We start from the raw sequence: 26,767 nt of genomic DNA, 5'->3' as shown, positions 1-26,767 counted from the left end.
GTCTAGGCTTTGCCTAGACACCCCAGGGGTGTCCCAACGCCCTAGGTGCCCTCTTGCCTATAAATAGGAACCTTAGGGCCTCATTTTGGAGGATCTGGATTTTTTGAAGAGTTGGCGAAGCCCTGCTGCAGTGAAGAGTGGTCGAGCGCTTCAACACAAGGGAGTTCCTCATCACCCGCATCTGTTCCTTAGCATTACCCTTCGCCGGTAATCCTAAGAAGAGCAAATATCTCGTTTTAGCCGAGATAGGCGCTTCAAGTTTCTAGATCCCTTCGCGGATCAACGAAGCTCTGCCCGATTTTTCTGGATCATATCTGATTGCCAGGTAGTCCATGGATATCGACGTCCCCGTCACAGGCCAAAGACCCACGCAAGCAAGAGACGATAAACGGACCTTGCGTTTATTTTCAAAAAAGTTGTAATTTTTATTTTTGTCATTTGAATTCATTTGTAAACGATTAAAGTTCTAATGAAATCAATGATGAAGGCAACTTTCAACAAAAACACGTAGCACTACAAATTCATTTTGTTATTGAATTTGAGTTTCCTTTGAGGTGTCTTTAAGTTGATTTTAGTCTATGAAGCTCTGAGGTGTCTTTAAGTTGGTGTGTTTTGTGATGTAGTAAGCCTGAAAGGAGTGAAGCACTAAATGCTAGTACATAATGTACTTATGGGTCTCAGGAACTTAAAGCTAATGTTCAGGTTTTCAATCAGTCAATGAGAACATAGTAGAAACAAACAGAAAATACAAGAAAATCTAGAAACATGACTGATGGAAATTTATGTTGTGTTGGCAAACCATAGCTATAAGCTGAATATGATGAAGTAGGTTGGGACGATTGGTAATGAGTTCAGCTGAATTTTAAGAAAACATTTTATGCTACATTAGTGGAGAATCTAGTTGATGATAGCCTATATTAAATGTGAACATCACGAAGTAGGTGGTATTATGATCAGTAATAGGTTGACTGATTTTTGAGATTACAGCTAACTCAAGCTCAAGTTTAATCTTTCTAATGAAATGCGTATAATTCAGGGTTGTATACAGAGCGGTCTTAAGTGTATAGAAGTATGACCATATTTATCTTTGTTTTTTCCCCTACATATAAGGATAAAAGTTCAAATATTGAACTTGATATCATACTTAAAAAAAGACCCAGTATGATTGGTTTTAAGTTTTAAGTTTTATGTACAGCAACTGTTAAGTACATGACATAATGTAACTTACTACATCTAGAAAATAGAAAGTTCAATAACTTATAATGTTTGTTACCACATAATGTAACTTACTGCATTCTCCATTAGCCCATATCATTATTTTCAGCTTCTTTCACCTAATTAGATGCAAATGTTGTATGTAACTGAACAAGGAAATAACATATCATTATTTTCAGCTTCTTTCACCTAATTAGATGCAAATGTTGTATGTAACTGAACAAGGAAATAAGAAATAAGATTAATTCATTTCTTTCACCTAATTAGATGCAAATGTTGTATGTAACTGAACAAGGAAATAAGAAATAAGATTAATTCATTATTCTGTTCTATTGCTCTGAACATAGTTGTTTTTTCAACTTCATTTGTGATTTCCTTTATTGCAGAATGTTGATACTTTTTTCTTATAGATCTACTCATGAAGAGAATAACAGTTGTATATGTTTCCTTATTGCAGAATGTTGATATTTTTTTCATTTATGTTTCCTTATTGCAGAAGGTTTCCAAAAGTAGCAGAAAGGATGAAGGATGGTATGTGGCTGAGTTTTAGAAGACCACACATCTTATAAACATTGTTGTTTATTTCAGTTTGTTAATCATACATTCTGTATATTGTTTGTGTTGTTTTGACTACATGTGTGGTTTGCCAAGGATTACCTATGTTCTTGTATTGCACTGCTTAAATAAATTTATGCTTTGTATTTGGCATGTGGTGTTATGTAATAGATTGTTTGTTCAGTATGGGGTTTGAAATTTGAGCTCGTTATCCATTTTGTAGTTAAAAAAATTGGATCTGATTATTACTTTTTTTCTGCTTTATCTCTGTGCAGCACTAATCCCATTGTTGTGTGTTGCATGTACTCAATTCTTGGTTGTTTATTCGGATCCTATAGGATCAGTTTGGTGATCTTCAAATAACTTGGCTGGGACCAATCCTTATCCAGTTTTAAGAAGAAATGGTTGTGTGTTGCATTGTTGTGTGTTGCATTCCTCCTGATCCTGGAGCTGGTTATTTTGTTAATTCACTTTGGTTCCTCCTTTGGCTGAGTATGTCTCCCTACAGCAAGTTGGCCATGGTTATGTATGCTTAGTTTAGTACAAACTTTTTTAAGCATGTCAATATTTTATTTCAGTCCTAAATATTGATTTGTTTGCGACTTATAAAAATAATGGGGTTCTTAGTATACATGGGAATTGTCTAATTTTTGTTTTTGTTTTTGATGAGGTAATTATTTATAAATCTTCAATAAGGGCGAAAGTGGTATTTTTAAAAAAAATAATGAGATTAATCTCCTTAACCCCTCTTCATTTGCCAAACACAAAAGACTTAACCCTTTTGTCTTAACTATCGTATCCAAACGGGTTTAGAATTTTTTTAACCCTTCACGATGGATTAACTAAGTTAACACTTCTCTTTAATCTCTCTTCCTTAACCATTTGCCAAACAGGGCCTTGTAGTATTAATTAACCAAAATGTTAAGTACTATGGTACCGTTTGACAAAGGGTTAAGTGAGGGGTTAAGGAGACTTAACCCCTTCTTAACCTGCCAAACACAACAAATCTATATAAGGGTTAAAGTGAGTTAACCCTCCATAATTTGCCAAACATAAAAAATATAGAAGGGTTAAGTTAACCCCTCTAGAGGGGTTAAAATGAGTTAACCCCTCAAAATATAGAAGGGTTAAGTTAACCCCTCTAGAGGGGTTAAAATGAGTTAACCCCTCAAAATGAGGGGTTTACTAATACTCCTATTTAGATGGAATAAGAGTTAACCCTTCTAATTATAAAGAAAATAGTCAAAATCATTGTTATTCCCAAACACTAAAACTGATCATAAGAGCTAAAATAAAACTTATTTAACGGGTTAATAATTTAGTCATTCGGATTATCAAATGGGCTAAGTACATTAACGGGTTAATAATTTAGTCATTCGGATTATCAAATGGGCTAAGTACATTAATCCTTCTCTTTAACCCATTTTCATTAACCCTTTGCCAAACGGGGCCGTACAAGAACAAAGTACGTAACTTGCTCGTAATTATCTTGTCACGGCATTATTTCCCATCTCATTTCACCTCTTAAAACCTACAATATACCGAACTTCCATTGACATGAGCAAAAACTACCCCCAACGCCTTGGATCCCAAACTCTCATCACATGCCACGTCACTCTCATCCACAAACTCAGAACATGGGCTAGCCCTCTACTTGCCCTAATGGAGACACGAACTCCAACTGTGACAACAATGCACTTGTCTACAAAGGGCCAAACCCCCCCAAAATCTTGTCCGAAAATTAACACCACCACACCTACTAAAGATAGCATACCCCCACAAAAGATAGAGCAATGATAGGCAGAGAGCATGAAGCAATGAAAAACAATAGAGATAGGCACACTCATCTGCACAATACATGTCCAATAATTGCGTGCTGTTTTTTTTTTAAATATATTATTACAAAATTATCCTAGGAATCTAGCTATATATTAAAAATGGAGTCATGCGGTAATTAAGCACAAATTTTTACCAGAACAACATATATTAGTTAGAGATATCTTCCACGTGCGAGGTGTTCTGATAAGATTTATGCAAACGATTGTTGGTCCAAAGGAGAAACTCTCATTGATAACGACCAGCGAGAGAAAGAGGAGTTGTGAAAATTCATACACGAATGCTAAGATAGTTTCCTTGCTTGAACAACCATCTTCAAAGGGTATCAAACTATAGGACTGCCCATGAGAGCATAATAATCAAGCCCAAAAATTAACTCCACCACAACTGCGACATACATTGGAGCCCACGCAAAAGATGGAATGGATGGATATATAGAGAACATGAAGCAATCAAAATGTTAAAGATAGGCATACTCAACTACAAACTATATAGCCAATAATTACAAGCTCGATTCTACTTGTTCCTTTAAAATTACAAAAAGAAAAAGCCTAAGAGCCTAGCTAGAAAATAAAAAGAGAAAAAAAAGGAAAAAAAAAGAGCCATCTGATAGACAGCGTTCACAAAACAACTAGTGATATCACCGTGAGATTAACGCATTGATCCCAAAAAAGTTCCATCTCTGCAGTCATTTCACTGAACAATTAGCGATCCAATAGTAGAGATTAATGCATTGATCCAAAAGTTCCGTCCTCTGAGAATCGTTCAAATTAGAGTATCACCATTGGAAGCATGATCAGAACGAATATGGATACGAATACGGATGGTAATCTAACTGTCGACAACTTGACGCCATTGACCTCGTCAGACCCAACAGCGAACGGCATCTCGTCGTGGGGCACGGAGCAGGATGTGGGACCTGCATTTCCATCCGGGACCGCCATGAGGGCGCGTAGGACTGACGTGGCAGTGGGGAGGTAGAGGGTCCTGTTCTTGGAGAGGAGCCACGTCAGCCCCATGAGCTGGCACTCTCTGGCATCTTCATCTCGTTGCTTGGTGCTTGACCTGCTAGCATTTGTGCTTAACTGCAGGTGTTGAATAGATTAAATTAAGACAGAGACAGGTATCTGCAAAATCCAGTGTTGTTTTTAACTAAATACCATGAAATTAACAAGGCAACATTATGAGCACTCATTAGAAAAAAAAAAAAGGAAAGGTCAAAGAAAAGTGAGATGCAAATGTAGAGATTCCATTATTATCAGACCACTCATTGCACATATGCTCTCTTCTTCTGTATTGTAAGCCACTTTTACAGTTGACACCTTCGAAGATTGTACATAACTGAAAAGGACGCAGAGTTGGATGTCTGGTACATAGGAAAATTACAATTTTCAACTGTAATTTCAATTCATGAAGCCCATTTTTTGCAACCACTTGTACACCAGGAATGTGCTTAATTATAGAGAAACAAACAGCCGCAATTAATGATAACCACATGTACAATTGTAGTTTAATTTTCCACTTCTCTTGTGTTACATGAAATTTAAAACTAATGCTAAATATCTGACTGATATCTAACTATCACACAATGATAAGTAGAAGTAAACAAAATTTGTAGAATCATGCATCATGAGAGCCACGTGCACGTATCTAGTAGCTAAATGGTAGTGAGATATTTCCATGATGACCTAGTTGGCTAAGAAATTAACATCGTTACTCAATGTAGAAATACTTTTTTGAATATACTAGTAACGAAATGACCAAGGAACTGTATTAAAAAAAAAACAAAAAAGGTTCTCAATACATCATATGTCTTATCTGTTGACATCTTCTATGCCAATGAATAAGGCTTAAATAGATGAACCAAGAATTCCTCAAGTAGAGTCATAGTGATTATAACTAAAATGCTAATGATTAGAGCATAAATCATGATTCAAGTTACTACTTTAGATATTTCTTATGCTAAAAGCAAGTTTAAAGGGATATTTTGGCAACCAAAGTTACCAAACAAAAAAAAAACTTCTTTAACAATTAAAAAGTAATGCATTTCCAAATCTTCTTTTTGACCATCCACTTCCCATTGAGAGCAATCATAGCTGGGCCTACAAAAAGACCCAACCGAAAGAATGCTTTCGCCCCTCAGTACTTTCATCATTAAGGAACATCAAAAGAATATAAACATTAGTTTTATTTGATATAGTTATAGTTGCAAATTATTAAAAAAAGCCGATTACAATTGCACTGGAAAATCGTTTATTGAATGTGGGCGTAACATTAGGTGAAGGATTAGGCTATCGTCTTCGTTCAATTATTCAATATAAAAATAAATAAAAATGCAAGAATCACAAAAAAGTCTTTTATACTAAAATCTTGGCCCGACCCCCCTGTTCTTCTATTCAATTTTGCTTATGGTTATCTCTTCATTAATAAGTTAATCACTATCCTACACTTTTTATTTGCTTCAAATCAATTATAAGTTTAACGCCGGTCTTCTTCAATTCAATGATATTTTAATTTATGTATGTTAGAATATGAATATATAACCCTCAATTCTCACGATAACTTTAAACTTTGGTATAACGGTACTTAGAGGGCTTTTAAGATGATAGCAAAGCAACTCAGGTTCAGATCCCACATGTCATGAATTTAAAACGGATTTTCTAAAAATTTGACACTACTATCTAAATCTAGGTTTTAGTCCATAAAAAGAGATTGAATATAAAAATATAATCGTCAACTATTATCGTAACTTCGAAGATTTGGTCCAATAGTTATGGGGGACTTTAACAATGTATTCTATAATCTTCATTGCTCTGGTACAGATTTTGTCCTTATTGATTTTTCTTATTTTATCTAGATTTTATAGGAGCAAGGTCTAATAAAACTATATTTCTTACCAATAAACCCCCGACGAAAACCATATTTGCAAACTTAACCTTCAAATCTACATTTTTGCTATGTCACCCCGCAATTCTGCCACACTAAGTTAAAATGCACTCCAAACTTAACTGTTAGTTTTTGAACCGGTGGAAGAAGAAAATCTGAGCTATAAGCTTAACAAGAAAAATTTTAAGAGAATATATTTGAAATATTATTTAACATTATGTACTATATAGCTCAATGTGATGTGGTTCTAGAGGAATGAATTAGCGGATATCTAGATGAGGATAAATCTGCAAATATATTGATTTGAGAGGGTACGCAGGTAGCATAAAAATAAAAATAACTGGAGGCTCTAAACGCAAATTAAAAACAAGATCAGGGGGGAAAAAAGTTAATTTGGTGATTCTCTAATTTGAACGATTCTCAGTAGGACAGGAACTTTTGGGGATCAATGCATTAATCTCTACTATTTGGATCGCTAATTGTTCAGTGAAAATTTGACTTTGCAGAATGGAACTTTTTGGGATCAATGACGTTATACTCACGGTGAATATCCTAGTGTTTTGTGAACGCTTGTCTATGCAGATGGCTCTTTTTTTTTTCCTTTTTTTTCTCTTTTTTATCTTTCTAGCTAGGCTCTTAGGCTTTTCTTTTTGTAATTTTAAAGGAACAAGTAGAATCGGCTTGTAATTAATTTGGCTATTTTTAGTTTGTAGTTGAGTATGGCTATCATTTAACATTTGATGCTTTACATGTTCTCTATATATCCATCCATTCCATCTTTCTTGCCGTGGTTCCAATGTATTGTCGCAGTTGTGGTATTGGAGTTTAATTTTGGGCATTGAATTATTGATTGCTCATGGGCAGTCCTATAGATTTGATACCCTTTGAAGATGGTTGTGCAAGCAAGGAAACTATCTTAGCATTCTGTATGAATTTTTCACAACTCCTAACTTCTCTCGCTGGTCGTTGATCAATGAGATTTCTCCTCGTTGACCACATCGTTTGCATAATCTTATCGAACAACCTCGCACCGTGGATAGGATATCTCTCAAACATTACATACTAGTGGGTTCTTTGGTCTAAAAATTGTTGTGGTTAATTACCGCATGACTCCTTTTTTAATATATCAGCTAGTATCCTAGGATATTTTGTACAATAATATATTTAAAAAAATAACAGCACGCAAGTTATGGGACATGTATTGTGCAGATGAGTGTGCCATATCTCTATTGTTTTTCATTGCTTCATGCTCTCTGACCTATCATTGCTCTATCTTGTGGGGGTTGTTCTTTCGTAGGCTGTGGTGTGTAATTTTCGGACAGATTTGGGGGGGTTTGGCCCTTTGATTAGACAAGTTTGCATTGTTGTCCACAGTGTGGAAGTATCGTGTGCTCATTAGGGCAAGTAGAGGGCTATCCCATGTGGTCTTGGTTTGTGGATAGAGTGAGCGTCGGCATGTGATGAGAGTTTAGGGATTCAAGGCCGTTTGGGGGGGTAGTTTTTGCTACATGTCATGGAAGTTCGGTATATGTAGGTTTCTTTAAGAGGTGAAATTGAGATGGGAAATAATGCCGTGAACAAGATAATTACGAAGCAAGTTACGTTTACTTTGTTCTTGTACGGCCGTTTGGCAGGACCCGTTAATTGAAAAATGGGTTAAAGAGAAGTTAATGTAACTTAGCCCATTTGATAATCGGAATGACTAAATTATTAACTCGTTATATAAGTTTTATTTTAACTCTTATGATCATTTTTAGTGTTTAGGAATAATAAGGATTTTGACTATTTTCTTTATAATTAGAGAGATTAGTTTTTAATCCTTCTAAATAAGAGTATTAGTAAACCCCTCATTTTGAGGGGTTAACTCATTTTAATCCCTCTAAAAGGGTTAGCTTAACATTTCTATATATTTTGTGTTTAGCAAATTATAGAGGGTTAACTCACTTTATAACTCTTATATAGATCTTTTTTGTTTGGCGGGTTAAGAAGGGGTTAAGTCTCCTTAACCTCTGACTTAACCCTTTGCCAAACGACACCTTAGTTTTCATGTAAATGGGTTCTTCGTGTTTGGTTCCCATTAAAAACAGGAGTGAAAATTAATCTATGTACTATTTTCTTATTTGATTGGTGTATATATGTATATAGGAAAATAATTGGTTAAACCAAATTTTTTTTATTATAATCCAAAATTCCACACTTATGTACACACACAAGGAATCAGCTTTTTATCCATAAAAAGTAGACTTCAGCCTATTTCTTCTCATTTTGGAAAGAAATAGGTGTGTTTGCCAATTTGCTGATGTGAAGGCCTTTTCTATGGATTTGGATCCTCTCCACTACAAAAAAGTAGTGGAGATACCACTATTTTTAATCTCAAGCGTTAATTATTTAGTAGGTGGTTATGATACAATCTAAATCTAACACTTACCATACCCCCGCGTATTGCACTCATTCTTAATTTGCACTAAAAGAAAAAATCATAACCATCAACTAGATAATCAATGACTGTGATTATGTAGTGGCCCCTCCACTATATTTTTTTTTTGTAGTGGAGAGGATCCGAATCCCTTTTCTATAGCCTATTTTCCTATTTTTATTTGCGAGCCAAATCCATGAAATTCAAAGCTCAAACTCAATTTGCTTTAGATTGAATCGTCAGAGATTGGAAACCAATTCCTTGGATTTTATGGTGAACCGAGCTGAGTTCTATAGAGAGACGTACATGCATTCCTTATTTAGAAAAATGTAGTTTCATATTCAATTTTAGTATTTGGTTTGTTTCGTTGTTGATCGACTATGTACATATTTATTATACAAAATGTATGTTTATTGCAAATCAGGTGTTAATTTGTTTATCTACATTGCAAACTTTCACTGAACTTGATGGTTCATACTAAAGGAATTCACATTTTCTTTTGTAATCTGAGAATAATTTGTGGAGAAAGTAATTTAATTAGTTACATTATCCAATTATTTTAGCTTTATTAGAAAGTAATTTAGTTACATTATTCAATAAGGATGCGGGTGGCCGTCAACTTTTCTCTATCAATTTTGTTTTTTTCATGTAGGATGGATGAGGTCATAGACTCAGAAATGAGCATGCACTAAAGAGTTGTGTCATTTTGGAGTTCACTAAATACTTGGTGCTCTACTTGTCGATTCTTTTATCATAGGCGTGATATTTGATTGATTTGGGGGATATTATTACTAATGGATGTTGATTAGGATTTCGATTAATTAGGGGCCTTAGAGTTTGTTGCCTAGTTGATTACATATGTGAATGAGTAAAAGGCGGTGCAACTTAAAAGAGTCGGCCGCCATAAACTTTTTCATCAAGCTTGTCATTATAGGGTAAATGGTTTAGAGTGGATGGTAGATTTTTGTGCTGATTAAATTAGTACGTGGCATGTCAAGGTTTGTAGTATTTCCCCCCTGAAAAGAGTAAAAGTACATGATCAATTACAAATTAAATCAATATTGCGTGTGATCAAAGATACCAATTTGTAAAGACTAATGTATTATTGTGAGGAGGGTTTCTGTGTTCTTCTTGCACGTACCCTAGCAAATAAATGCTCACCCAGATAGCTCAATTACTAATTAATTAGTTGAGCTTGTTATGCATCATTTGTCTTCTTGTCATTGCGACAATCAAGTAACTTATAGTTGGACATGAAGTCTCACACATACACACATATATAATTCTGGCCAGCGGCGGAGCCACATAGAGCTTGCCCTGGGAAGCTGCCCAGGGCAAGAAAGTTAACATATATAAAACCCCCATTAAGGTTTTTGTATGTTGTCCATAAAATCTTTAGACTGCAGGATTTAAATCTTTACTTGTTCTTCTATTAAGTATGGACAACATACAAAAATCTTTAAACTGGTTTGATTTATAATCCTGCGGTCTAACTATGGCTTCAAATTCCGAGAAACCCCTCCTCATCCTCTTCTACCCCTTAATGAGTCCAGGCCACTTCATCCCGATGGTCGACATGGCCGTCATTTTCTCCTCCTGCGGCGTCCGCGCGACCCTCGTCACCACTCCCGCCAATGCCGCCACCGTCCTCACCTCCTCCCCCAATCTCTCAATCGTCACTGTCCCCGTCCCCTCCCCCGACAAGACCCACCTCCCCCTCGGCAAAGAGAATCTCTCCTCCATCCCCTCCTCCCTCTTCGACACCTTCACCGGCTCCCTCCGCCTCTTCCGCCCTCTCCTCGAGCCCATCATCGTCGACCGAAATCCTGACTGCATCATCTCCGACTCCCTTACTGCATCATCTCCGAAACCCTTTATTTTTCGCCCAGGACAAAAAAATTTCCTGGCTACGCCCCTGTTCTTGGCCTATCATTAATTTGCTCAATGTTCTACGACTTTTGGTGGGTATGAAGTATTTAATTACGTTCACTATTTTTTCTTAAGCCAACGTACATTCTGCCACCGCATTGACAAATTCAATAAAAAAAAATTCTGAAGTTGTAATAATAATTGATGGTTATAATATTATATTCTTAACACTTCTGAAGGAAGATTTTATATATGTAGCCAGTTTGGTCGTTTTTCTCCGGTGGGAGGGCGTGATGAAATTGAACTTCAAATTGAACTCTTATTAATACTCAATAAAACCTTAACCCCACTCAAGAATGTGGAAACAAATAATAACACTTTCTAAGAAATTGCTAGTTGGGAGTAATATCTAGCCATCTCACACATGTGCTCTGGATATTCTATCAGCAGGAGCTTACAGTATTTGTTTTTTAAGTGTCTGAATACAAGCTGAGTATTGTCCTATGATATTGGGATTAACTGGATCATTGATCACCGTATTTATCATTAAGTTGAATGTTCACTATTATGTTTTAATTTCTTGAATGCCTAGCTAGCCATATAATTAAGTACTAATTGGATTGCTAACGATCACTTGTAATATTGTTTGTCATCTTATTACATAGCAGATTTCGATGACGTGGCATAACAAAATCTTGATCGTTTGGCATATAACACATTATGAACTATAAATTTATTACATATTGAGCAAACTCGTATTGGATAATTATAATGCATTTAATTTTTTATTTTTGAAAATATTAACTTGTGACATATTGAGTAACTTATATTGCTTAAAAGTGAATGAAAACATACAAATTAAATTGATAAAAACATTAGAAGTGACCAGCACTTCAATTCGTACTATTTAATTACATGATTAGTCATCCAGGTAATTAAAGCATAGGCATAAACGTCTACGAAAAATTCTTCAAGGACCCAAAATATGGGACCAATAGGGGGGACAAGTGAGGTGTCCCCCTCCTATTAGATAATGAGTTGGCCATTATTAATGATGGCCAACTCATTATCCAATAGGAAGAGGACACCTCACTTGTCCCCCAATTGGTCCCATATTTTGGGTCCCTGTAGCAAAACTCAAACGTCTACTTATGAGATGCATGCATCGACCAATGATACAATTAATTGGGTTACGTATTAATGCGCCCTAAAATATTGTTTGAAACACCTAGTTAACCTACCAAAACCCGAAGCTCGTATATACTAGCACAAGCACCGAGATTCAACCAGTCCAAGACCCAAAACCATGCAAAGAAAAACTCAAAAAAGTGTAGGCTCAAGATGCTCTCTTTTTATGGCCACAATCAATGTTTTATGACTTTTGAGTCAAAAAAAAACCTTGGCCTTTTAAAACCTACCTTTTTAATTTGCATTCCTCCAAGAATTAATTGGTCAAGGATCAAGGCCATGCATGGTTCCATAATCTGACGCTTGTGGCTGAAAAAAAACTAAAAGCTGTGCATGATTCTTAGCTACTGAACAGTTCTTTATTGAGGACCATAATTTTGTGTCATCATTCTTAATGATGGATGTTAACTTGCATCTCTCCCTAGAATAAATCATCAACGCGAGGAAAAAAGGAGAAAAAGAAAAAAAAAACCTCGGATTTTGCAGCCGACTCACTCTAGTGAAATCCTCACATATAACTTGGTGAGATCATGTAAAGCGCTGTTTGGATCGGGTATTTTGAAAGGGAAAGGAGGGGGAAAGTTGCCAATTTGTTAGCTTTTTGATAGCTTTCCCCTAAAATCGCCTCGCTCATATGTACAAAAAATTAATTACATACATTGTAGTTAGGTTTATGTTAATCTTTTACTTATTCACGTACACGGGCAATACATGGAGGTTTCTTTTTGGCTATTTGCACCGTACGTAGAATAACAAACTTTCACGGAAAGAGATATACCCGTTCTCTTTCACGTGCTCTGACATATTCTCTGGCTTGTGGCGTTAATTTGTAATGAGCTTGGAAACCTCCACTTTGTTTACTCGTATTATCTTAATTAATTAAGTTTCGTGGAAATTAGTGGAGGAAGGGATGGACTAAACAAAAGATAAATATCTCACTGCAAAGACTAGATTCCTTTGGAAATGAAGGCAGAGATGGAAGAATTCGAGGAGGAGGAGAGAGTTGGAGAAGACAAGATGAACAAAAATATCCAGTGTTATTAATTTCATGCAAGGATTTATCCATCAACAGATATGGATAAATCCATCAACAAATAGAAAATTGGGAAGAAGGTTATCTGCGATTTGTCGTTCTCAATTTGTCAATCTCCAAGTCGATCCGCCAACCGTAAGGTAGAGTTTTCTTGCAATGTGCAATGCAAAAATCAAAATCACTGGATACTTTATCGCGAGGGAACAAATTAATAATAATGATAATTAGAAGTAGAGTGGATTACCCTCACAGAAAGGATGACCTTTAGATGAGTATTGCGGTCAGAATCTTTATGTTTGTATTGGAGAAACTACTCAATAGTTTCTACCATGCTCATATTCTTGTTCATACTACATTGTAATATATTTGAAGTGAAGTGAGGCTAGAGAGTGGTCGGTACCCGATATGAGGCTTTGCTAATGGATTGTATTTTCTGGGTATGTCCAAAATAAAATGATTGTACGTTAATACTCAACGGTAATGAAATTTACGATCACTTACCGCGAAGAGGGTAAAAAAAGTATTTATCGTTGGATAAATGTAAAACAAAAAGATTGAGAATTAGTGTGATCACAAGATACATTATTTTTACTGTTGATCGATGTACAAACCAATAAATGTTTTTCTATTGATTACCAACTAACCACCACATGAATTACTGTATAGTGTATATATATATAGATTCTGACAGGTCTTTACGCTCCCCACGCTTTACTAGTGAAGTTCCAGTGAGCCTCATGGCCAGTGCGTGAAGCTTTTGTTTTTGCTGCGATGAAGTTTTTGAGGATAGCAAATGAGTAAATGTGGTGCAAGGGGTTCTTATGTCTCAAGAGGGGGTCCAGCTTGGTTTGTCTCCTCATTGAATGAGTCAGTGAAGGTCAATACTTAATAATTTAGGCTTTGATTTCTTGTTTGAGGTCATATATATATTATATATATATATATATATATATAATATATATTATATATATATATATATATTATATATATATATATATATATATATTATATATATATATATATATATATATATAAATATATATAAGTATATCATGATGGAAGAATTTCAAACAAACTCCGACAAGTAGAACGGTCCATGCTTTTAACTTTTCATGCTCGCACATGAAAACAAAACAAGAAAAGAAACCACGAGGAAACTAAATACATGGCTCAAATGCGGGAGTAACTAAAATATAACCAATAAAGGGAACTTCTATATAAATATGCGACATTAAGTCCTAACACAAATGTTAAAGTTGCTCCAACAAAAAAAATTAGCTGGAGAAAATAGGTACAAATGCTTAACGTATTGACTAATTAAAAAGATGAGATGACATGCTTGTATCATGAAGTATTTCTTCATCCTTGTATCATCTTCTGCAAAGCCACTTCTACAAGAAAATTTTTCCCCCTGTCCCTGTTGTATCTAAGGGTCAATTTGGTAACTCTCCCTCTAAACATAGGGGTGCAAACGATTTGGATATAACTCAGAAATGATACTTACTATTTTTGTACCCGCTTACCAATCACGGATACAGATATGAATATATCTTCATAAGTAAAGTTCATATTTATACTTGTTGAGATTAATTTCAGCAAATATAAGTACTAGTCCGCAATTTTTCTGAACTTTTTTGGGGTTTGGGTTACAATTTTTCAAGTTTGACAGTGTGGGCCCTCCAGTTCGATCGGGTAATGTCCGATCCGCTATCTAGCTAATTCGTTGGAACACGCACGGACAAGCCTTCTGCTACCAACTCCTCCCCCATCGCCCTCCCCTTCTCAGTACAAAATCAAATGTCAACAAGTGTAGTCTGTTTATAGTTTATCAAATATGCATGCTAATCAAAATCACAAAATATGTTTTAATTAAGAGGTTGAAGAGACCACACTAAAAAATATTTACGGCATGGAAAACAAGCTGCTTGCGGTTTATTGTGAACTTTTCCCTCAGAATTGTTGGGAAAGAAATGGGCCCAATGTAGAGTTAAAGGGAATTTAAACAGAAACTATAAACCAATTTTAACCCAAAAGCTATAGTTACTAACAATTGGTCCCAACTCCTATTATAAACTCATCGCTCTTTCTTAACATATCCAAAGCAGGACTATATATACTCACGTATTAATAACCTCAACAAGAAAATCCGGGAAAGTATGACACTCCGAATTCTGATTATGGTGCGCAGGATTAGGGAGATTATTTGGGGAAAATAAGTTAAATGCTCATAGAAAAACAATCATCCATCGGCAAGAGTAATAATAAATAACCCTGCATAGGGCAAAAAGAATGCAAGTTAAGACCAGACAAGGTTGCAACTCCTAGAATTTCAAAGATGCATGTTTGGACACAATCGACAAAAATGTTCGCAACAACTATTATTCTTACTTGTGTCGGCATCAAATATAACGGTTTCCACGTTCAACTAACAATTAACAAAGTTCACCAAAGGCCACTGAGTAAAAATAAATAACTAGCACTAAACGGGTAACCTAGGGGCATGCTGAAGTATGGATGAAAACTTACACTACATTGAACTGCAATAAGTTACTTGCTCAAAATGGAGAAGGTGTGTCACCGATAATACTGGCGAGCGCGAGCCATGAAATAGCTGTATTCTTCCATCCGCCAAGTCAAACACTCCCCTACTCTCCGAAGCCCCATGTTCAAAGAAGTAGATGCAATTCGCCTCGTATAATAAAGATTTCGAGCGGGTTTGGATCTAGAGCAATTAGATACCAAGAACAGAACCTGATCGCCTGATCGAGCTTTCAACTTTCGTCCATTGGTTTTTAACAAGGTCTAACTTATGAACGAGAAACTCACAATCCATGTCAGAACGATTAACCGTTAAATTAGGAGGCCATGTCACCTTCGACAACTTCCCTGTCGGATTCTACCAGGTACTTCCTACAATAAAAAGAATCAGGAATAGGTGGGGTAATTGATATCAACTTCGGGTCAGGGACTACATCACATAAAACAAGTCCTCCATGCATTCGCACAGCATAGAACTTTCCTTGGTAATATGTGACACCATTAAATGCATTACGCTGATTATCAAAAGTAGTCCACTTCTCATCCCCAACCTTCCAAATTAAGCTTAAACGATATTGATTTCCATAAAGAGCCACTACTACACAATTATGCGAAGAAGTGTCGTTTGTTGATAACACGACTCTTGTGAATAAAGTGACCATAGTCTTTGAGTTAATTATATAGTAGAAGAAAATTAGTACGTACATAGAATCTAAACTTCTTCCTTTCTGTAGCTTTTCATATAAGTTCTTTGTTCTGCTGTGCTATCACAACGCACCAAAGTAAAATATGACTCAAACAACCTAAAAGAATTTAGCAACACAAACTACAAAGCCACTTAAATCAATAAACCAAAAGCAAGAAACTACATTATCGCAAATTATACAATACTTAAAAATAGATATATTTAGAAAGCAGAATTTCAGTCTTCGCCTAAGCATCAAGTACGAGTGCATCACGAAGAAAGAACCAAGAAATAAATAAATAAAAATAAAATCATTCAAGCTTTCCAAAGAGTATTTGCCTATTTAGCTGGAATTCGAGCCTAAACATATGATGTAAAACATTTGGTTACTTGGTCGCAATAGTGTCTCCAAACAATTGTGGCACTTATATATATTCAACAATGAAACATGGCCTCTGCAGGTGAAACGAATACCGATGAACTGAAGAGAGATGTCACTTGTACTCCTAAAACTTATCCTAATCTTGTCACTAAAATCTTAAGACTACTATGGAGCAGTCATATTGCATGCTAAGACCATCAGCAGCAGGAGGGCAAATATTGCTCTCCACCTCAGCTTTTGTCCCCACCAATTAAATATTTAACACCCTCTTTTATTTCAGCTCCACAGCAGGAAGGCAAATATGTACTTTTTTACTTTATCTATACCCCACCATATTTTCTCTTTCATCCACATCACTATATCATATACCCACCGTATTTCATCCACCTCAGCTTTTTTACTTTTTTTTTGATTTTTTTTTACACTGGTGGGACCCACATATTCAGATTTGCCCATGGGCAATTTTTGCTCTCCGAAACGTTCTCTCTCCAGTTGCTTTCCATTTTGCTTCCCTGCTGTACAAGATATTTCCACATTTGCTCTGCTGCTGTATGTGGTCTAACAAGCCCCAACCCCCCCAAAAAAAAATAAAAATAAAAATAAAAATAAATAAATAAATAAATAAATAAAAATTAAAAAATTAAGTCCCACTGATTCGCACCATTTCGTATCATCAAATCAGTTGGGCACTATAGAATTGCTCATCTTTTAAACATTTCTCGATTTATATAACACTTTCTCGATAGAGAATATGTTGAATTTTCAACTTTATAGTAGATTATCTGTTGCTAGAACAATTTACCCTTCATAAACCCCAAAACCCATAAACCCAAAGCCATTGAGATAATTCTCCCAAATTTCTAATACTACAGACTACAGAAGATCAAGAGATTAGAAACCCTAAAAGGATTGTTTTTTTTTTAATCTAAAGAGAAATGATACCTTGCTCGAGAAATCAATTTACAAATAATAAGACAAGGAGCTTAAATAACGACCTAATCTACAGGAAAAATTCTTTAAGGACCCAAAATATGGGACCAATAGGGAGGACAAGTGAGGTGTCCCCTCCTATTGGATAATGAGTTAGCCATCATTAATGATGGTCAACTCATTATCCAATAGAAGGGGGACACCTCACTTGTCCCCCCTATTGGTCCTATATTTTGGGTCCCTGTAGCAAAGCTCAATCTACAGCTAAACTTTACAAGAAGAACGAAAGATTTTTTTTTTTTCATAAAAGAAAAAAGAGGAGATGAAAGAGGCTTTACACCATCTCCAACCGGCCGGAAAAATCTGGCTTCTTAGCTAAATTTATGGAGATTTAAGGGGATCCTCTTCACCCCAAGTCTTTTTAACTTCCTTTCTAAATTAAGGAGAAGGTTAAAGTCACTTAACCTTCCACTTATAATTTTATATTAATATATTTTGTTTTGGAGTTAATTTATAGTTAATTAAATTTAGTTAATATATAGTTAATTTAAAATAATATAATTAAGTTAATGTATAGTTAATTTAATTTAATTAATATTTTTTAAAATGTACTCCTTATAATTTTTATTAATATGAATTTAAATTTAAAATGATATTTCAATTTTAACATGATTTATATAAATTAATTGTTTGTTAAATTTTAATATGATTAATTAATTTAATGAGTATATAAGGTAATTTCTTAATTTAAATTAATTAATTAATTATTTTTAGTTATTAATATTTAATCATTTATTCATTTATAAATAAATCACATATTTAATTAAATCCTAATCAATAAAATTAAAACACTTAAATATGAATAATTAAGGGGTAGGGGAACTTTTAAGGGGAACCATTGGAGGATTGGGATCCTCTACTAATGAGGACCCTTCCTAAGATCTCCTCGCGAGATCTTGGCCTTTGATTTATCAATCAATGATCATGATCTCCTCATGAGGAAAAGTAGGGAGGAGGAAGAGAATGAGATCTTGACCTTTGATTGATAAATCAAAGGCCAAGATCTCCTCATTAGGAGATCTTAGGAGGATCCTCATTAGTAGAGGATCTCAATCCACCATTGGAGGAGAACCTTCCCCTCCCTTAAATTTCCTCCTAGATTAAGATTTAAGAGGACATTGTAGGGAATCCTTGGAGATGCTCTTACAGATCGCCGATGGAGGAACTGAGATCGAGGGAGAAGAAAACAGTAGGGAGAGGTTTAAATAAATAATCTATTCTTCTATACAAAAGGGATGATCAAAGAACCACTATTCATGCTACAGTAAATAAATACAGTAAATTTACTGTTGTAGTAAAACTGTGGCCAACTGCCTATCCCCAACTATTACACTGTAGCTAACAGCATATCCCAATTGACAAAATTCTCCAACTTACAAAATTAATGAAAGCAAGCCCATGAATTAATGACACCAAGCTCATGTTCACGCAACATCACGCAAATTTTACAACTTGCAAAATTAATCAAACTTGAGCAGCAATCTCTCAATATTCTTCAGCTTACAAAATTAATCAAACCAAGCTCATGTTCACCCATATATTTTTTTCAAAATTCTCCAGCTTACAGCTTATATATACATATATATACATGGGCAAACCCAAAAAAAAAAGAAATAGAGCGGCAATCTTAATTAAAAAATATATCAAACTTGCTAAATAGCTCTATAAAACCAGGAGTTGGCACGTCATTTTGTGGGCCCCACATATTCTGCTTACAAAATTTCCCTGCTTACACCTCATATACATTAACATGGATAAACCAAAAAATAAAAGAGGAGAGAGCGGCAATATGTGAAAAAAATTTAATCAAAGTTGATAAATACCTCTTCAAAACCTGGAGTTGCTACAGGTTTTTGAGGGTCCCACATATTCCTTTGTGTGTGCATCAAACTTGAGCGGCAATCTGGGAAAATTCTCCAGCTTACAAAAATTTTGAAAAAACCACCAAAATTTTGAATAGCAAGGAAACAAGGAAATGTGTGGGTCCCACATATTCACTCTCTTCAAACAAGCTGTGAAAAAAGCGGCAATCTGAAAAAAAAGAGCCAAAACTGAAATTATAATTTATAATAAGTTGTCATGCCATAAAAGAGAAACAAGGAAATATATATATATATATATATATAGATTAAGTCAGTATTTCCCACATTTATGATTTATGACTCATTTCTGCCTATATACATCACATTTTTCATATCAAACTCACTTTTTAAAGCATTTATGATGACCCACTTCATCACAACATTAATTCATCATATTTATTTCATATTTCTTACCATTTACCCAAATAAAGATCATACATTAGTTTAACTAGCTTCTCAAGCAATGTATATTTTCCTCTTAGTTGCATGCTTAAATTTTATTTCAAGTACTGGACCTAAATTATGCATTTTTTGGTTTCAATTATAGAAGTGGAAAACGCTTATGGAATCAACTCTGAAGTCATACTGTAAGTATACTATGCTCCTTTCAGTATATTTGTCTTTACATTATTGGAGATCTTTGTTCCTTAATTCATGTATATATATTTCTAGCATATTAACTTATTGAATATTAATTTGACTCTGATATAACATGTACACAATTTATAGAGTATCATGATTCAAAGTAAGTTAGTTATAAACTGAAAATATTTTCAGTTTTCTATATCTTATTATTTCTATTTGTGGTATCTATCCACCAATTTAACACAACTTTTTGAGCATATGTGGAATGTATACTGCACATCTTTTGGAGCATAAATGGAGAATATAAGTATATATATGCAAGTGAACAAGGTAACTTACCACACATCTTTCTGAGCATATATGGAATGTATGCTACCATTTACCAGAAAATCTCTTTCGGAGAATATTTCAATTCGTACTTTCGGAGAAATCTCTTTCAGAGCATATATGGAGAATATAAGTAGCAGCTCAATGGATGTTAGTTCTTTCACATCACATTCATCTCCGAAGCTCATTGACAGAATAACAGGTAACAGTCTTTATATAAACATATGCCCAATTTAATAGTTAATAGAAATCTACTGTAATAACCTTAAATTATTAAAATTATTACCTACAGAGTTGAATTCGTTGGAATCACAGATCATTGACTTCACCAATCAAAGTGAGAAAGTACTCCCACTTTGTTGAGGCACTACGACTTTGACAAACTTCTATTCCTTAACACTAACTACCCATCATCTGTTTTCAGCTCTTCGATCCTATAATAACAAAGAGAGACGAGTTAAGAGGAAAGTTGTTCATAGAGTTAATGGTACATGTAGCACTACTTCCTTTGAGGATACATCCCCGGTTATTATCAAGCGTACAAGGATGGAACAAATATCATATGATTCATCATTCGACGATTCTCACGTGCAAATGGAAGATAATGTACAACCTGTTACAAACAATAACCAATCTAATTCGGTTATTCTTAGCAACAAAGGAAGGAGAAAAGGCAAACAAATAAATGAGAAAGGTATAACTTCCTTACATTATTTTCATGTCAAATAATTGTACCTGTTTCCTTGCCTCATATGCTGTTGACATTGATATTGTCATTTGTTGTATAACATTGCTATTTGTTGTGTACTTCTAGGTCTGTACAATGATATACACAATGTGGGATCACCAACTTTTATTTGCGAACATTGTGATGCGATGCTTTGGTATGAAGAAAGAGCTGAGAAATCAAAGAGACCTGAAAATCCAGCTTTCTCATTATGCTGTCGAAAAGGCTCTGTCAAATTTCCTCTCCTCACGCATCCTCCCACCTTTCTCTGGAATCTGTTAACCGGTCAGGATAGCAGAAGCAATAAATTTAAAGAAAATATCAGAAGTTATAACTCAATCTTTGCATTTACTTCCTCAGGCGGGACAATTGACAATACATACAATAATGGAGGTGGGCCTTATTGTTTCCGTCTAAATGGACAAAACCATCACAGAATTGGTTCTTTGAGACCAGTCCCTGGAAATATCCCAAAATTCTGTCAGCTCTACATTTATGATACAGATAATGAATTAGAAAATCGTATGAACGCGTTAAATGATTACATGAAATTGGATTGGGATATAGTTGAAGGACTTCTAACTATGTTAGATTCATGTAATGAATTGGTTAAATGCTTTCGAATGGTGAGGGATAGAGTAAAGCAAGATAGTTTAATTCCTATCAAATTGATCATAAAGGCAGCCCGAAGCGGTGATGGCCGACATCAAAACATGCCAACCGCAGGGGAGATTGCTGGCCTAATTGTCAGAAACATTGAAGATACGATTGGTATTCGAGACATTGTCGTTGATGATCGTAAATTAGGATTAACAAGGATAAGTGATCTCCACCCAAGTTTATGGCAATGCAATATCCCCTACTTTTTCCATAAGGAGAGGATGGTTTTAGACTTGGCGTGGAACTTAATCAAAACACCAACAATGCTTAGAAAAAAAGGAAAGAAGTTACATACATAGAGTACGCTTCATTTCGTTTGCAGCAGCGTCAGACTGAGGCACATACATTACCCTTATCGGGGAAACTATTACAAACTTACATTGTGGATCTTATGACCTGCATTGAGGAGGAAAGACTTCATTGGGTTAAAGTTAATCAGTCAAAGATCCGTACGGAGTTATACTGTGGTATCAAGGATGCACTACATAGAGGAGATACTGAAGGTGCACAAGTAGGTAAGAGAATTGTTCTACCTTCCTCTTTCACTGGCGGACCACGTTATATGACCCAAAATTACCAAGATGCAATAGCTCTTTGCCGTGTTATGGGAAACCCTGATCTTTTCATCACGGTAACATCAAATCCAAAGTGGAATGAAATTCTTGAATTTCTCAGAAATAATGGCGGACAGAGACCTAATGAAAGACCAGATATCGTCGCAAGAGTGTTCAAGATCAAACTAGATTCATTGATGGAGGATCTTCAAAAGAATAATCATTTTGGAAAGTGTATAGCAGGTATGATTTAATTTATCATATTTACATCTCTGAGCATTCATATATAGATGTAATCACTTTTTAATGTGATCATCCAATAGTTTAATTAGCTTCTCAAACAAAGTGTACTTTCCTCTTGGTTACATGCTTAAATTTACTTTTAAGTACCAGAGGTAAAGCTTACACCATTTGTAAGTAATAATTTTTATAATATGAGAAAAAAGTAGTTAATATCAATTACAATGTCTAAAGTAAAACAATGAAGCAGACACACACTATGATTGTGAGCAAAGGCACGTATATATCTTTGTAGGCATCGAAAATTGCCTATAGGTCTCCACGAACAGCTCAGTGTTAAGGAACGACAATGAACGTCACTATCTGGTTCACAGGAGTTCGATTGACGTCGGTGAATGCTTGAAGTGAATCAACGAACTACGTGAGCTGACAGAATTTCGGAATAACGAAGGCACAGGCTAATCGAGAGCCCCGCGATGTTTACAAAAAGAATAACGCCTTTCGTGTCTCGTTCGTTCTACAGATAATCCAACCATCGGGGCTGATAGAACTCTTCGTCAGAATTCCAACGCAATTCGAATCACTAAAATCCGAGTTCGGACGAAGAATTTACAGCGGGGTGTCCTAGATTTTTGGGACGCCCCAGGGGTGTCCTAGATTTTTGGGGACGCCCCAGGGGCGTCCTAAATTTTTGGGGACACCCCAGGGACGTCCTAGATTTTTGGGGACACCCCAGGGGCGTCCTAGATTTTTGGGGACACCCCAGGGGCGTCCTAGATTTTTGAGGACACCCCAGGGGTGTCGCCTATAAATAGAAGCCTTAGGCCTCACTTTTGGGGCTGGATTTTTGGAGAATTGGCAAAGCCCTGCTGGAGTGAAGAGTGATCGAGTACTTCAACACAAGAGAGTTCTTCATCAGATCTACATCACTTGCATCCGTTCCTTAGCATTACCCCTCGTCGGTAATCCTAAGAAGAGCAAATATCTCGCTTTATCCGAGATAGCCGCTCCAAATTTCTAGATCTCCTCGCGGATCGACGAAGCTCTGCCCGATTTTTCTAGATCAGATCTGATTGCCAGGTAGTCCACGGATATCGACGTCCCCGTCACAGGCTAAAGACCCACGCAAGCAAGAGACGATAAACGGATCTTGTGTTTATTTTCAAGAAAGTTGTAATTTTTATTTTCGTTATTTGAATTCATTTGTAACGTTTGAAGTTTTAATGAAATCAATGATGAAGGCAACTTTCGACGAAAACAAACTGGCGACCACAGTGGGAGCCAACAGCCTCGCTGCCGAGGCTGTCGTGACGCAACCGGCATTCAAGATCCGGGTGAACGAAGAGATCGAATACGAGTTCGATCAACAAAAGTTTGAAGAGTACCTCTCTTCCTCCTCCTCCAGATCCGCCTCTCCAAACAGGCACAGGAAGATTTCCTCTTCAAAAAGCGCGCCAAAGACGGCGCCAACGCCTTGCGCGACAACTGGCCAAGGCCGCAGAATCGATGGACGGGATCCGCTACAATGAAGATCTGAAGTCCAGACAGCGCCAAGAGCAACAACGGCACATAATCAACTCCTCCTCCAAGGTAGAAACAAGCGAATGGGTTCGTGTCACGAGGACTCGCTCAACCCTCGAAGAGCGAATCAAGAAACACCGCGCATTGCTTGCGCATGCCCGAGTCCTTCTGCAGAAAGCGGAAGAGATGCAGAAAGAAGAGACGGTCAAGAATCCGTCAAAACACAAGCAGGTGTGGGTGCCAAAGGCAAAGCCGGCGTCTAAGACAAGAGTGGACGGAAATACCGTCCAACATTCAGCAAATTCAGATCCAGTGTCCCCTGTCCCCGTACTTCCGGCGGAGCCAGGTAAGAATGTGGGTCCCTCAAGATTCAGGGTTCCTTTGAAAGGTCGCCTCGGTCCTTTACCGGAGAACCGAGGTAAAGCACCTGTCAAGGAGCGATTGGGACCGCTGAAAGGTCCCCAAATGACGAACCAGACTGGGGGTCGTGTTAATCCCTCCAAGAAAGATAACAAAGGGAAAGCCCCTGTTACCGACCGCATTGGATTGCGGGTCGAAGTTCAAGAGCCCGTTAAGTTTTCACGCTCGCAAAAGCGTAGACTTGAACGAGCGACTTTTGAAAACGCTAATAAAGCGTCATATCCCCAGAGGGAAACACATTCGTCTGATGATGATGGTGTTATACCTGGGAAGTCATGCCAACACTCTATGGGTTGCTCCAGTTATCAAACTGATGAGTTGTACTATAGAGCTGGGGATACGAGTAAGTCTCGAAAGAGAGATGCTCGAGACACGGAATCTCACTGTCCGTGTGCCAACATAATCAAGGCGGTACTGTCAGAATGCTGCTGTACTAAAGCCCCAAGGAGAGTTTCGGTGTTCGAGAGAATTTCCACCGGAACATCCGAGACCAAGCCAAGGCGTTTCCGTAGGAAGAAGCCTGTTCGCCAAGAGGACGAATTCCTAGAAGTGTCTGCTAATATGACCGGCAAAGGGAAATCGACACGACACTTTAGCCCAGATTAGCTTGCCGAAGTATCCCAACGTATGACTCGATTGCGGTCAGGGATCAATAGGCGAAAGAATTACCAAAGGATGCAAAAGGGACTTCCTTTGGAAGAGGAGGCGTCAGATGCTGGTTCAGACTCCTACTCGGCTATAGCATCCGATGACACGGCGTCTAGTGCGGGACAGCCTTACGAGTCACTCATGATCAGCGCCGAACAAGTAACCAAGATGCTTGAAGATGCCCTGGCTAAGCAGAAGGAAAGTTTCAAGTTCGAGATGGAGATGGCCATGCAGCAGATGAGAGAGATGCATGACCAGCAAATCGCGGCACTGACAACTCACCAAGGAGAACCCAGTCATCGCAATAATCAGGAGAACCCAGTCGTCGTAATAATCCGAATCAAGAGGAGAATGAACGGGAAGAGGATAATGTCAACATAACTATCCCTCCTGTCAACAACAATAACGGAGGTGGTCCCTCGGATGATAATGCGAAGGAGGACCACGTTACCTCTCCCAGAAGCCACTCGAAGACAGATACGAGTGAGGACAAGAAGATGAAGGACTTGGAGAGCAAAATCAACGCGTTGATGAATGCTCAAGAAGTGAAGAGGTCCGGCATACCATGTCCATACCCAAGGGAGTGAGAATCAATTCCATATCCGGCAAAGTTTAATTTAATCAACTTTACGCCGTTTGATGGAAAGGGTTCCCCTACCCAACACTTAATATATTTTAAGTCTCATTTAGGAATTATTTCTGGGAATGAACCTCTTATGGTGCGGTCATTCGTCGGCACTCTTCGCGGAGCAGCCTTCGACTGGTATCGCCGTCTAAAGACCGGGAGTATCAGCAGTTGGGACGACATGGAAGATATGTTTCTGACAAACTTCTTCGATGACGACACCGAAATCTCAATCGGTACACTATTCGATGAGAAGCAGAAGAATGGTGAGACGGTCGAAAATTTCGTGAAGAGATTCCGAAACAAAGCAATGAACTGCAGGGATCCGGTCAGTGAAGATTTTATCCTCGAGACTTGTCACAATAATCTTTCATTGGACATCCTCGAAGCTAAGGCGCCTCAACAATCAAGGTCACAACAGCAATCCCGAAGGCAGCAAAAGACTTCGGAACCGAAACTCCAAAAAGAGTATTCCTTCAAGGACGAAGACGTTCCAGCCATCTTCGAATCCCTCCTTGAAAACAACAAGATCAAGCTACCACCTATCGTCAATCAGGAGGAAGCTGACAATACTGCGGATCCGAAGTACTGCGCATATCACAGGAGGATAAAGGCGCCTCAACAATCAAGGTCACAACAGCAATCCCGAAGGCAGCAAAAGACTTCGGAACCGAAACTCCAAAAAGAGTATTCCTTCAAGGACGAAGACGTTCCAGCCATCTTCGAATCCCTCCTTGAAAACAACAAGATCAAGCTACCACCTATCGTCAATCAGGAGGAAGCTGACAATACTGCGGATCCGAAGTACTGCGCATATCACAGGAGGATACTCCAAAAAGAGTATTCCTTCAAGGACGAAGACGTTCCAGCCATCTTCGAATCCCTCCTTGAAAACAACAAGATCAAGCTACCACCTATCGTCAATCAGGAGGAAGCTGACAATACTGCGGATCCGAAGTACTGCGCATATCACAGGAGGGTCATTCATCCCACCAAGGATTGCTT

At 37.0% G+C, this 26,767-nt stretch overlaps 1 long non-coding RNA gene across 1 annotated transcript; it reads right to left on the bottom strand.

Annotated features, from left to right (window-relative positions):
- On the bottom strand, positions 19,720–22,566 carry LOC109845034. Its single transcript, XR_002248205.1, has 6 exons — positions 22,288–22,566; positions 22,050–22,150; positions 21,478–21,553; positions 21,284–21,369; positions 21,077–21,183; positions 19,720–20,980 (listed from the first exon to the last, which is right to left on the bottom strand). It is a non-coding gene; the product is annotated as an uncharacterized LOC109845034 (long non-coding RNA).

This window comes from Asparagus officinalis, chromosome 6, assembly GCF_001876935.1.
Source record: "Asparagus officinalis chromosome 6, Aspof.V1, whole genome shotgun sequence".
Taxonomy (NCBI): Eukaryota; Viridiplantae; Streptophyta; class Magnoliopsida; order Asparagales; family Asparagaceae; genus Asparagus; species Asparagus officinalis.
This window is presented reverse-complemented; position numbering and strand designations above follow the sequence as displayed.